General features: G+C 45.1%; 1 protein-coding gene across 1 annotated transcript in view; it reads right to left on the bottom strand.

Annotated features, from left to right (window-relative positions):
- The window catches only part of LOC126253274 (serine/threonine-protein phosphatase rdgC), a 1,933,713-nt gene that overhangs the window by 244,380 nt on the left and 1,674,844 nt on the right, over positions 1 to 14,489 (bottom strand). The window lies entirely within an intron of this gene.

Here is a 14,489-nt window from a genome sequence, read left to right as displayed (position 1 = left end):
TAAGCGGACCTTTGAGGAAATACTCTGCTCTTCTTTGGCTCTTCTCCATTTCTTCTGTCATATCTGTTAAGAATCCCAGACAGACGCTACATATTCATCAACATATTATGTGAAGTGAATTTATTTACTTATTTAGTTACTAAATACCATCTGGTGAGCAAGATGTATGAGACAGGCCAAATAATCTCAGACTTCAAGAAGAATATAATAATTCCAATACCAAAGAAAGCAGGTGTTGACAGATGTGAAAATTACCGAACTATCAGTTTAATAAGTCACAACTGCAAAATGCTAACGCGAATTCTTTACAGACGAATGGAAAAACTGGTAGAAGCCGACCTCGGGGAAGATGAGTGCGGATTCCGTAGAAATATTGGACCACGTGAGGCAATAATGACCTTATGACTTATCTTAGAAGAAAGATTAAGGAAAAACAAACCTACATTTCTTGCATTTGAAGACTTAGAGAAAGCTTTTGTTTACTAGAATACTCTCTTTCAAATTCTAAAGGTGGCAGGAGTAAAATACAGGGAGCGAAAGGCTATTTACAATTTTTACGGAAAGCAGATGGCAGTTATAAGAGTCGAGGGGCATGAAAGGGAAGCAGTGGTTGGGAAGGGAGTGAGACAGGGTTGTAACCTCTCCCCGATGTTATTCAATCTGTATATTGAGCAAGCAGTAAAGGAAACAAAAGAAAAATTCGGAGTAGGTATTAAAATCCACGGAGAAGAAATAAAAACTTTGAGGTTCGCCGATGACACTGTAATTCTGTCAGAGATAGCAAAGGACTTGGAAGAGCATTTGAACGGAATGGACAGTGCCTTGAAAGGAGAATACAATATGAACGTCAACAAAAGCAAAATGAGGATAATGGAATGTAGTCGAATTAAGTCGGGTGCTGCTAAAGGAATTGGATTGGGAAATGAGACACTTAAAGTGGTAAAGGAGTTATGCTATTTGGGGAGCAAAATAACTGATGATGGTCGAAGTAGAGAGGATATAAAATGTAGACTGCCAATGGCAAGGAAAGCGTTTCTGAAGAAGAGAAATTTGTTAACATCGAGTATAGGTTTAAGTGTCAGGTAGTCGTTTCTGAAAGTATTTGTATGGAGTGTAGCTATGTATGGAAGTGAAACATGGACGATAAATAGTTTGCACAAGAGGAGAGTAGAAGCTTTCGAGATGTGGTGGTACAGAATAATGCTGAAGATTAGATGGGTAGATCACATAACTAATGAGGAGGTATTGAATAGAATTGGGGAGAAGAGGAGTTTGTGGCACAACTTGACTAGAAGAAGGGACCGGTTGGTAGGACATGTTCTGAGGCATCAGGGGATCACCAATTTAGCATTGGAGGGCATCGTGGAGGGTAAAAATCGTAGAGTGAGACCAAGTGGTGAATACACTAAGCAGATTCAGAAGGCTGTAGGTTGCAGTAAGTACTGGAAGAAGAAGAAGCTTGCACAGGATATAGTAGCATGGGGACTGCATCAAACCTGTCTCAGGACTGAAGACCACAACAACATCAATAGTTATTTATTTATCAAGCATATAGTTATATAGTATATCGTACATTTGTGATTTTCGATCTCATATCATACAAATTCAGTTTTATTACTCGTACATTTTCTGATTTGAAAATTTTACAAAAGCAGAAAATAAAAAGTAAGTGCAAATGTATATAAACAATTTTATTTACACTTTTAGGTAACTTAGATAACGATTATAAATAAGACACAGAATAGGTTGTGAATGTATTTTAAGTTAAAATTAAAAGTGCATTTATTGGAAGAAACAAGAGGTGCCAATTTGGTTTAGATATGATGTGACAGTTCTTCTCTTTATACCTTCTATGTGTGTGGTAGCATCTGTTACATATGTTTTCTTGACTGTGGCAATAACTGATAATGTGTTGATTAATTAGGTTTTAATGTGCTTCCGAAATTAAGACTGCAGTGGAGACTGGGTGTTGATTTACAATGTCATAGTCAGGGTCATCAGGTGCAGGGTCGGTAAAACTTCGACCCAGTCACACCTGATGCAGCGAAAGAAGAAATATGTCGCATCTTAAGATAGTGTAACATGCTCTAAAAACCAACTACATAGATAGTTAGAGTTTCAGACTGATTCGATTTAGTGTTGGAGAACCATAGCTCATCTTTACTATGCTTGTATGTTTATCTCGGCTTCACTTCCTTTGTGTGATATATAGCATTCGATGCAGTGTCTGTGTTTGCATCAGTGGCGTTCACTAAAAAAAAGTTTCAAATGGCTCTGAGCACTATGGGACTTAACATCTGATGTCATCAGTTCCCTAGAACTTAGAACTACTTAAACCTAACTAACCTAAGGACATCACACACATCCATGCCCGAGGCAGGATTCGAACCTGCGACCTTAGCGGTCGCGTGGTTCCAGACTGAAGCGCGTAGAACCACTCGGTCACTGCGGGCGGCTCGCGTTTACTATGTACTGCTGATCTGTCAGATGTGGAACCTGTCTTTCTCTAGCCTATGGTATCTCCTGTTTATATGCCGCATTTAGTGCTCGTGATCCTTTTTGTCTGCGATGTCGTTTACAGAGTTCCAGTCATCTTGTCTGCGTATTAACTGTCCTATGTTCTGGCTTCCTAAACTTAGTCTTTATGCCCTACCACACAGCAGGTGAGCAGTATGTGTTCACGTGTGCCATCCACACCATAGGTACAAGTGCGAGTCTGTTTTAGGCCAAACCTGTGGAGATGCACAGGATACGGGCTTTGGCCTGTGAGAAACTGCACCATGCCACTTGTTGGATTTGTGTACTTCAAATTCATCTGCTCTCGGATACTGGGGACGAAAGCATAGACTAATCTTCCCTTATTAGTTGTGCCGCGTTCTGTCTGCTATGTATCAGTTCTCCGTTTGTTTCATGTCCGTTTGTCGTTTATCTCTTGTCCAGTTATTTCTCTTATTTTGTCACGTGTTCCCCTCTTCAGCCAGTAGGCATCTGCTCTGTGGCGAATTGTAATATCTATAGGGAAAACTCCCAGTATCATACACAGTGCCTCACTCGAGGTTGTACCGAAAGCCGCTGAGATTCTGACAGCGTCTCACAACGATTTTATGCGTGCCTAAGCATAATCAATGTGCCCAAGCACTAGTCACAAAACAAGTTATTGACGCAAATGGTACTGTGTAGTATGTCCTCATTGTCTGCAGGCGCAGTCTATAGTGTACAGACTTGCAAGTTTATGTATGAGTTTCGTCACTCTGTTAACTGTTAGTCTGGCATGTCGGTTAAAGTGTAAGTGTTCGACAATATAAATGCGGAGGTATATTGTCATAGCTTAACTTTTTATGTAAATTGTATGTGGAGGGGGAGAAAGGAAGGGAACTCATGATATGAGCTCAGTCGGGACTTTATGCCGAATAAGAAAATACTTGCCGATCTCGGATAGGAACTCTGGATCTTACGTTATGTTAACCGGGGACCTAGAAACGATGGAGAGGCTCCGTCCCCGTCGCAGCCGCAGTGGTCCGCAACCCCACGACGACTATCGCAGTCCACTTCACCCCTGCGCCGCCCCACACCGAACCCAGGGTTATTGTGCGGTTCGGCCCCCGGTGGACCTCCCAGGGAACGCCTCACACCAGACGAGTGTAGCCCCTATGTTTGCGTGGTAGAGTAATGGTAGTGTACGCGTACGTGAGGAACTTGTTTTCGCCGCAAACGCTGACACAGTGTAGCTGAGGCGGAATAAGGGGAACCAGCCCACATTCGCCGAGGCAGATGGAAAATCGCCTAAAAACCATCCACAGACTGGCCGGCTCACCGGAACTCGACACAAATCCGCAGGGTAGATTCGTGCCGGGGACCGGCGCTCCTTCCCGCGCGGAAGGGATCTTACGTTACTAGGCGCTGCATTAACCACTGCACCACCGGCACACAGCGTTTATCGCAAAGGCGCGGGGTATATGGGCGCGCTGCCCGGTCGACACATATTCCCCCCTAGCGCCACCCATTCGCAGTCTCTGTTCATGCCCTCCATGTTCGCTGATTTTCTTAGTTGTTGGAGATCGGACGAAAATTTGCAACCGCACTGAAACTTGTGGATTCACTCATACTGTAATCACATTCTTTAACTGAAAGAAGCAATATGTGCAGACGTTAAAGCAGTTATTAAAATAAACTGAAACCATTTCCGCTCTACAACTCCTCCTACTGTATAGACACTTTCATAAATAGGTAATGTCTGTGTATCACTGACTTATGCTTATTAAATTAAGTTGAAGGTCAATAATAAAGCAAAAATCGTATTTTTTTATTCTGAGCATGTAGCTATATTGTTATTGAAAAAAATGGGCCGGCCGGAGTGGGCGAGCGGCTCTAGGCGCTTCAGTCTGGAGCCGCGCGACCGCTACGGTCGCAGGTTCGAATCCTGCCTCGGGCATGGAAATTTGTGATGTCCTTAGGTTAGTTAGGTTTAAGTAGTTCTAAGTTCAAGGCGACTGATGACCTTAGAAGTTAAGTCCCATACTGCTCAGAGCCTTCTGAACCATTTGTAAAAATTACTGCTCTGCAGATTTCCGTATTGTCTGTAGTCAGGATAATGTACTTGGTTTGTATCTGCACTGGAGCGTGTGCTAATATGATGTGCATGCGTACAGAATGTTCGCACACGCCCCACCAATGTTACAGGGTGACGATTTAATTTGTTATGGCTTTCACTTACGCGCCGGTACGCGACTGATATCACAACAAACTAAAAGCAGCGCATGACGCTTATCGCATTTTTATTTTCTAGGCTTTGTATGGTGTAATACTTAAATTTTCAGTGAAAATGTAACCGTGAAAATCTTGTTGTTTGTTAAATAATTTGTGTCATTTGATTGTTGCAAGAGAGGTAGAACGCTTTTTAAATGCTTTATTTGTATACAGAATTATCACAAAACTGTTTGGGGTTTGGTGGCCACAGCTTGACATATTGCCTGTTGTCTTCTGTCTCGGTTTCTTCGTCCGCTCACAGACACTGTCAAACATTCACACTCAGTTGCTAGTGAGTCATTCCATGCGAAATACCCTAATTTCGGAATGTTTTCCTGCTTGACCGCCACGAATGTCGATGAAATTTTAAGTCAACGTACCCACACTTCCACAATGAACACTGGTAAAGTTTAACGTTCGTCGAAGCAATACTGGGCGAGATATACATAGCCATGACTCCATGCGCAAATTTGCGCAGTGCGATCGGGTATTTCTGGCGACTTTGAGCTGTAATGTCACAGGCAACATTTTTTGAAAGAAACGAAATTAGGATAACTTTTACAAATTTATACGTTCTTTTATGGATAATAATGCAAAGAATCTTACCAGCGAACTTAAGCCACAAAATTTTAGGCAAAATCGCCGAAAAATGTCGACGTTAGTTTTGTTATGTCTCAAGGACTAAAGGTATGATGAACGTGAATCTTGGCATATCGTGACCTAACAACACAAGGCTATCAAATAAAATCCAATACCGAATAAATTAACTGAAACTTTGCATATTTTCAAAAAGGTAAAAACTGGAGTATTTTCGTCCTGATTTTGCAGAAAACTGTGTTCTATGAAACTTTACAAACTGGGCTCATTAGAAATACCATGGTTTCATCAACAAAAAAAAAAAATCATTATCCAACGCGGGCTTCCAATGCTAAATATTCTGAATCAAACTTGGGCGCAGCACAAGAAAAATGTAAACTTCGGAATCTTATATTTCTTAGAGTAAACGCATTCTGAACATGAAACGCAATAGATTGACAGCGCAAGGCAGTGGTATACAAAATTTCATTCACCTTTTATTTTCCAATAGTCTACAGGTTCATGGGGAAAAATGATTTTTGTGAAATGATGGAAATCGGGTATATTCGATGTTTTTTTTTACAAATGCAGTTTTAAAAACAGTCTCATTCGAAACAATGTGTCTTTAAGAGCTCCTCACGCCCTCCCCCCCCCCCCCCCCCCCCCCTAACAGTGGATTTAATATCCAACATGAGCTAACATAAATTGAGACACAACAGCCGGAAAAATCGCACGGTGAATAAAGTATTAACTTCGGTTTCTATGTCTCGTTGATGAAGGAATGATAAACATAAGCTTTCCATACAACAACTGAGTAACATAATACTTTTCAGTATAAAATATCATTTACGTACTGCTTTCCAAATCTCTACAAAATAAGTTCAAACTTGATTTTCATAAAATTTTTAAGAATAATCATATACGATTTTTCTTTTCTTTACTTCTCAACATAGTCCCCTTTCAGTGGTAAACACTTAGTAGCGCGACCTACAACTTTTTCATCAATCGGAAAAATGGTTTCTGTAAAATTCTGCAAAATGATCGTTAAATCATTTCCCCATTTGATAAAAATTTCTTCCCACTACGCCAAAGATTCAAATTAGGGAACAGGAAGAAGCCACTTGGGGCTCAGTTTAGTGAACAGGATGGATCAGGAACCAATTAAAAGCAAGTTAATGCACTTTCGCCATTGTTATCGCTGATGTGTGGCATGGTGAATTAACGAGGTGAAACAGTACTTTTTTGCTCGCCAACATTGGTCTTCCTTCAGCCACCGAAGTTTCAGACAATCGACCATTGAATCTCAATAGTCTTTCAGTTATGGCTTCTACCTTTTTACAAGTAATCAGTGAGGATTGTTCTTCGGGAATCCCAAAAAATAGCGGCCATTCTCTTACCAGATAATGATCTTTACCTATTTCAGGGAATTTTCACCAGCCTTTCTCCATTGTTTTGTGTGGAGTCTTGACTCTGGTGTATAACGATGGATTCAGTTTCATCAACAGTAACAAACCGGTGCTAAGATTCTTGCGGATTGTGGTAAAACATCACCAGATGTTGATATGTTGTGCCGGATGCGCTTTTCGTCGACTATAAGCAACCTTGCCACCCATCTCGTACACAGCTTCTTGGTAGCCAATTCTCCGTGCACGATATTATTCACTCGCTCGGTTGAGATGCCTACAGTCTTAGTAACCAGACAAATATTATTCAGCGGTCTTGTATTAATATGTCACGAATTTTGTCAATGGTTTCCTTTCGGGTGACCTTATTTGGACCATTGGAAAGCGCTTCGTCTTCCCTGCTTGTCCGGCCACGTTTACATTTATTAATCCAGAAGTAAACGGTCTTCAATGAAGGTACAGAGACACCGTCAAGTTCATCCATTTCCGTTTTGATTTGTGCGGCAGTCCAATCCGTCAAATGAATATGATTGGTAACAGCACGAAGCTCTGTTGTCTCTATTTTCATTCACAGTCGACACACTGACCAATTCAGACGATCTCTGTATGTCCATCTTTCCAGAGATGGTTAGGGGACTCGGCTGTTCGCTACAGGATGTCAACTTTCAGTAGCCTACTTTCTAAACTCATTTTATTTGGCTATCAGATTCGGCGATTTACTACGCCATCTTCAGGCCCTTGACCGATTCGACAGACGTTGGTTAAGGTGATTGCTACAGCAAGCAGAAATCTATAGACATCAGTATTGGAATGCTGGCCCCTGTTTTGGCCAAAATCGATCACTTCAAAAAACAAATGTCGAGTCGGCAGATGATAGTTGAAATGATTGCTATAGCAAGCAGAAATCTACAGATACCAGTATTCGAATGCTGGCTTCTGTTTCGACAAGAAACGAGGTCGAATCTTCCTACACGTCGGTCAGGGGCCTCAAGATAGAGTAATAAATTGCCGAAACTGGTAGGCAAATAAAATAAGTTTGGAAATTAGACGGCTTGAAAGGTGTTTGATCTGACAACTGAGACGGCTGTCAACAATGAAATTTATGCTTTACGTTGTCGAAATTATTTATACGATCCTTGGAATGAATAAGCTTACCAACAATAAAGGCGCAATAAAAACTTTCCATTATTTCACTAAAATTTACCAGACTTATCAAACCATCCTCGTATTTCGGCACATTTTTCTGTATTTGTTATGGTTCTTTTTTTTATTTTTTATGTTGTTTCAACTGCAGATTTAGGCCTGCTCCATTGACTCTTCTTTTCATAATATTTATTTCAGTAACTGCTTCTATCATTTTTCTGAAAGTGTAGCGAAATTTTCTGCAAAAGCTAGACGCGTTACTTTAATCCCATTCAATTTTCTTTCTAGAACTGGTTGGATATTTCGACGTTTGTCCTTACGTTTAATACTTCAAAATGGTTCAAATGGCTCTGAGCCCTATGGGACTTAACATCTGTGGTCATCAGTCCCCTAGAACTTAGAACATTTAAACCTAACTAGCCTGAGGACATCACACACATCCATGCTCGAGGCAGGATTCGAACCTGCGGCGGTAGCGGTCATGCGGTTCCAGACTGAAGCGTCTAGAAGCGCACGGCCACATCGGCCGGCTGTTTAATACTATTTTTAAATTTTATTGGCATCTGAAAATTTACGGGGATAATCCCAAAAATAATGTCTCAAATTGTTTTATAAGTACATAGACCTGTTTATTTCTACAATGGTTTACATCAGTTTACAGCTTGAACATTTATCTATTTTTCAACATAATCACCATATCTGTCGATGCATTTTTGTAGACCCTGTGACAGTTTTTGTTTGCCCATGGGATACCAGCTCGCCGCCATTCTGTTCAGAAAGTTATGAACATCTTCTTTCACCTCGTCGTCGGAGCTGAATCTCTTTCCGGCCAAATGTTCTTTCAACCTAGGAAGCAGCTGATAGTCACTGGGCGCCAAGTCAGGACTATAGGGTGAGTGGGTGATTATGTTCCACTGAAACTGTTGCAGGAGAGCAACGGTTTGCCGGGCGATGTGTGGGCGAACGTTGTCATGGAGAATGTGTACAACATTCCTTTTCTCCGGTTCTGAATTGCCCGTTTGAGTTTTTTCAGAGTCTCACAGTACCTGTCAGCGTTAATTATGGTCCCAGCGATTCACCTGCCTCGAAGAGGTGAAAGAAGATTTTCATAGCTTTCTGAACAGCATGGCGGCGAGGTGGTATGACATGGGCATACAAAAACTGCCACAGCGTCTATAAAAGTGCATCGACAGAAATGGGGATCATGTCGAAAAGTAGCTAAATCTTCAAGGTGTAAACTGGTGTAAACCATTGTAGAAATAAACAGGCCTATGTACTTATAAAAAAATAGGAGAGCTTACTTTTGGGATTACCCTCTCTATGTTACACTCAGTGCTATTATATCGATAATTACTAACACTTAGCAATCCGAATAGTTGGCAACCTGTTGCTTATTTCAGATAACATTGTCTACGTTCCACGACTGAATTCCTTCGGAGTTCTCTGGACGCTGTTCCGAAGTTGTACCTGCTGGACGGCAGACCGTCGCCACAGTAGCAGCGACGGCAGAGGCTAATTTAGCGGCTGCCCGGGGATCGCCAAAGGTGCCGTGGCGTGCGGCGGTTTGGTGCGGCGCGGTACCGCTATAGGATTGAGAGGAGCCGCCGCCCCGCCTAAGTGGCCTGATGCCCGCCCGATGAGGTGGCTAATGCAGTTACGGGCCTCGCCAGGAGTCCTGCTGCCACAGTGGACGGGGTAAGGGCTACGGCAGCGGGGGCGAGTGAAGTTGGGTGTAGGAGGAGGTGGGGGGGGGGGGGGGGAAATTTGGTGGCTGGCGTGGAGGCGGACGCAACCTGCAGGTCACCGCGCACAGCGCCGGAGAAACTCGCTAACTCGGTGCCCCCCACACAGCCTCGGTTAATTGGATCCCATGGAACCGCGCAATCGGCCACCTTCCTTTGTGCTGACCGGTCTTTGCGATAGTGGAAATAACACGAAACTTCAATTGCCGTACTGCACAAAGCACTGCTAATATAATAATCCACTGCCGGAAGAAAAATCTGTACACTCTTTAAGAAGTTTCCAGTTCACTCAATGTTTCTTATTGCCACATTGCATATTGAGTAAATGAAATGATTATATCTACAGATCGATAGGACAAGGGCTTCTGAGGTACCTGACATGGACCCATGCTGGAACACCCATATTAGTACTTGGTGTAGCTTTGACGGGTGGCAATGCAGGTGCTGACTCTGGTACCCAGACGAACGTACAGATGGCGGATAACTTATAGGCATTTGTTATGCCACGCCTGCTCGACCTGTTCACGTAATTACACTACTGGCCATTAAAATTGCTACACCACGAAGATGACGTGCTACAGACGCGAAATTTAACCGACAGGAAGAAGATGCTGTGATATGCCAATGATTAGCTTTTCAGAGCATTCACAAAAGGTTGGCGCCGGTGGCGACACCTACAACGTGCTGACACGAGGAAAGTTTCCAATCGATTTCTCGTACACAAACAGTAGTTGACCGGCGTTGCCTGGTGAAACGTGGTTGTGATGCCTCGTGTAAGGAGGAGAAATGCGTGCCATCACGTTTCCGACTTTGATAAACGTCGGATTGTAAACTATCGAGATTGCGGTGTATCATATCGCGACATTGCTGCTCGCGTTGGTCGAGATCCAATGACTGTTAGCAGAATATGGAATCGGTGGCCTCAGGAGGGTAATACGGAACGCCGTGCTGGATCCCAACGGCCTCGTATCACTAGCAGTCGAGATGACAGGCAGCTTATCCGCATGGCTGTAACGGATCGTGCAGCTACGTCTCTATCCCTGAGTCAACACATGGGGACGTTTGCAAGACAACAACCATCTGCACGAACAGTTCGACGACGTTTGCAGCAGCTTGGACTACCAGCTCGGAGACCACGGCAGCGGTTACCCTTGACGCTGCATGACAGGCAGGAGTGCCTGCGATGGTGTACTCAACGACGAACCTGGGTGCACGAATGGCAAAACGTCATGTTTTCGGATGAATCCAGGTTCTGTTTACAGCATCATGATGGTCGCTTCCGTGTTTGGCGACATCGCGGTGAATGCAAATTGGAAGCGTGTATTCGTCATCGCCATACTGGCGTATCACCCGGCGTGATGGTATGGGGTGCCACTGGTTACACGTCACGGTCACCTCTTGTTCGCATTGACGGCACTTTGAACAGTGGACGTTACATTTCAGATTTGTTACGACCTGTGGCTGTACCCTTCATTCGATCCCTGCGAAACCCTACCTTTGAGCCGGATAATGCACGACCGCATGTTGCAGGTGCTGTACGGACCTTTCCGGATACAGAAAATGTTCGACTGCTGCCCTGGCCAGCACCTTCTCCAGTCTCTCACCAATTGAAAACGTCTGGTCAATGGTTGCCGAACAATTGGCTCGTCACAATACGCCAGTCAGTACTCTTGATGAACTGTGGTATCGTGTTGAAGCTGCATGGGCAGCTGTACCTGCACACGCCATCCAAGATCTGTTTGACTCAGTGCCCAGGCGTATAAAGGCCGTTATTACGGCCAGAGGTGGTTGTTATGGGTACTGATTTCTCAGGATCTATGCACCCAACTTGCGTGAAAATGTAATCACATGTCAGTTCTAGTATAATATATTTGTCCAATGAATACCCGTTTATCATCTGCATTTCTTCTTGGTGTAGCAATTTTAATGGCCAGTAGTGTGTTGACAGATCAATAGCACAAGGGATTCTGAGGTACCCGATGTCGACCCATGCTGAAACACCCATATTAATACGTGGTGTAGCCTTGACAGGTGGCAATGCAGGTGCTGACTCTGGTACCCAGACGAAAGTACAGATGGCGGATACCTTACAGGGATTTGTTAAGCCACGCCTGCTCGACCTGTTCGCGTAATTATGTAAGACTTGCCAGCTGACGAGCCGTTGAGTCACTTCTCGTCTCATCATATCCCACACGTGCTTGACTAGAGACAAATCTGGTGATCGTGCTGTACAGGTAAGTTGTCGCACGTCTTACAGAGCACGTTGAGTATAACGGGCAGTGTATATGCGAGCATTATCCTGTTGGAACAAGATATCACCTTCCTGTTGCACGAACGGCAAAAGAAAGGGCCTATCAACATTCGGCAAGTACCAAGAGCTGGTTAGCGTCTCTCCGGAAACACCAGATGGGAACGAGAGTTGTAGCTTATCGCACCTCAGACCGCAAGGCGTAGGGTAGGGCGAGTGTGTCTTGAAAGATTGCACTCTACGAGACTACGGTCAAAATGTCTACGTCGTGCTTTGAAAATACGATCGCTTGCAAGCACGCAGAATCTTCTTTCATCGCTGTAGACCACAGCGCGCCATTTCATCTTCCAAGTGATACTCTGACGGCGCCAGTCGAGCCGTGCATATCGATGCTGTGGTCTGAACTGAAGGTGGGCTATGTTCACGTGACCACTGATACCAGCATCGTTGCAAACCTGACGCAATGTGTCCGTCTTGTGTGATAATTATCCGAAACGACCATCCTGCCACTCGAAAGGCCAAAATCTGACCCTTTTCAAACTCGCTCTACGTGGTATAGTTGCCTGCTTCCTTAACACGTTTGACGCAGAGTGAAACTTCTTCCTACGAACATACCCTGTTCAAGCGTATTCACAGATGCCACTCTGGTAGCTATGTCACTACAGTATCTGTTGGCGAACGACGCTGACACCATTATCGGTACGTACACTCACTATCCACAGTGTGGCATATGCCATCATAGGATCAAAGTTGATGGCGTCTTACCAAGTGTACTAATTCTCTTGTTTTTCCTGGCAATATACACTCCTGGAAATGGAAAAAAGAACACATTGACACCGGTGTGTCAGACCCACCATACTTGCTCCGGACACTGCGAGAGGGCTGTACAAGCAATGATCAAACGCACGGCACAGCGGACACACCAGGAACCGCGGTGTTGGCCGTCGAATGGCGCTAGCTGCGCAGCATTTGTGCACCGCCGCCGTCAGTGTCAGCCAGTTTGCCGTGGCATACGGAGCTCCATCGCAGTCTTTAACACTGGTAGCATGCCGCGACAGCGTGGACGTGAACCGTATGTGCAGTTGACGGACTTTGAGCGAGGGCGTATAGTGGGCATGCGGGAGGCCGGGTGGACGTACCGCCGAATTGCTCAACACGTGGGGCGTGAGGTCTCCACAGTACATCGATGTTGTCGCCAGTGGTCGGCGGAAGGTGCACGTGCCCGTCGACCTGGGACCGGACCGCAGCGACGCACGGATGCACGCCAAGACCGTAGGATCCTACGCAGTGCCGTAGGGGACCGCACCGCCACTTCCCAGCAAATTAGGGACACTGTTGCTCCTGGGGTATCGGCGAGGACCATTCGCAACCGTCTCCATGAAGCTGGGCTACGGTCCCGCACACCGTTAGGCCGTCTTCCGCTCACGCCCCAACATCGTGCAGCCCGCCTCCAGTGGTGTCGCGACAGGCGTGAATGGAGGGACGAATGGAGACGTGTCGTCTTCAGCGATGAGAGTCGCTTCTGCCTTGGTGCCAATGATGGTCGTATCGTGTTTGGCGCCGTGCAGGTGAGCGCCACAATCAGGACTGCATACGACCGAGGCACACAGGGCCAACACCCGGCTTCATGGTGTGGGGAGCGATCTCCTACACTGGCCGTACACCACTGGTGATCATCGAGGGGACACTGAATAGTGCACGGTACATCCAAACCGTCATCGAACCCATCGTTCTACCATTCCTAGACCGGCAAGGGAACTTGCTGTTCCAACAGGACAATGCACGTCCGCATGTATCCCGTGCCACCCAACGTGCTCTAGAAGGTGTGCCGGCCGAAGTGGCCGCGCGGTTCTGGCGCTGCAGTCTGGAACCGCGAGACCGCTACGGTCGCAGGTTCGAATCCTGCCTCGGGCATGGGTGTGTGTGATGTCCTTAGGTTAGTTAGGTTTAACTAGCTCTAAGTTCTAGGGGACTAATGACCTCAGCAGTTGAGTCCCATAGTGCTCAGAGCCATTTGAACCATTTTTCTAGAAGGTGTAAGTCAACTACCCTGGCCAGCAAGATCTCCGGATCTGTCCCCCATTGAGCATGTTTGGGACTGGATGAAGCGTCGTCTCACGCGGTCTGCACGTCCAGCACGAACGCTGGTCCAACTGAGGCGCCAGGTGGAAATGGCATGGGAAGCCGTTCCACAGGACTACATCCAGCATCTCTACGATCGTCTCCATGGGCGAATAGCAGCCTGCATTGCTGCGAAAGGTGGATATACACTGTACTAGTGCCGACATTGTGCATGCTCTGTTGCCTGTGTCTATGTGCCTGTGGTTCTGTCAGTGTGATCATGTGATGTATCTGACCCCAGGAATGTGTCAATAAAGTTTCCCCTTCCTGGGACAATGAATTCACGGTGTTCTTATTTCAATTTCCAGGAGTGTACAAATGGTGTTTGTTTATTTGTTCCTTTTCTTGGCATTCGTATGCCATTCATCTGATGGTGATGAAATTTTAGTGAGTTATTGTACACATATTAGCTAAGTTTTCGGTGGGAGTAAGAAGCACACACCCTGCATAGAAGTGGTGTTGAAAATGGGGTGATACAGAGTCTTAACTCAAGACCGACCGGAGCAATTT

Source organism: Schistocerca nitens, chromosome 4 (assembly GCF_023898315.1).
Source record: "Schistocerca nitens isolate TAMUIC-IGC-003100 chromosome 4, iqSchNite1.1, whole genome shotgun sequence".
Classification (NCBI taxonomy): Eukaryota; Metazoa; Arthropoda; class Insecta; order Orthoptera; family Acrididae; genus Schistocerca; species Schistocerca nitens.
Note: the sequence above shows the minus strand (reverse complement) of the source record. Positions and strands in the feature narration are given on the sequence as shown.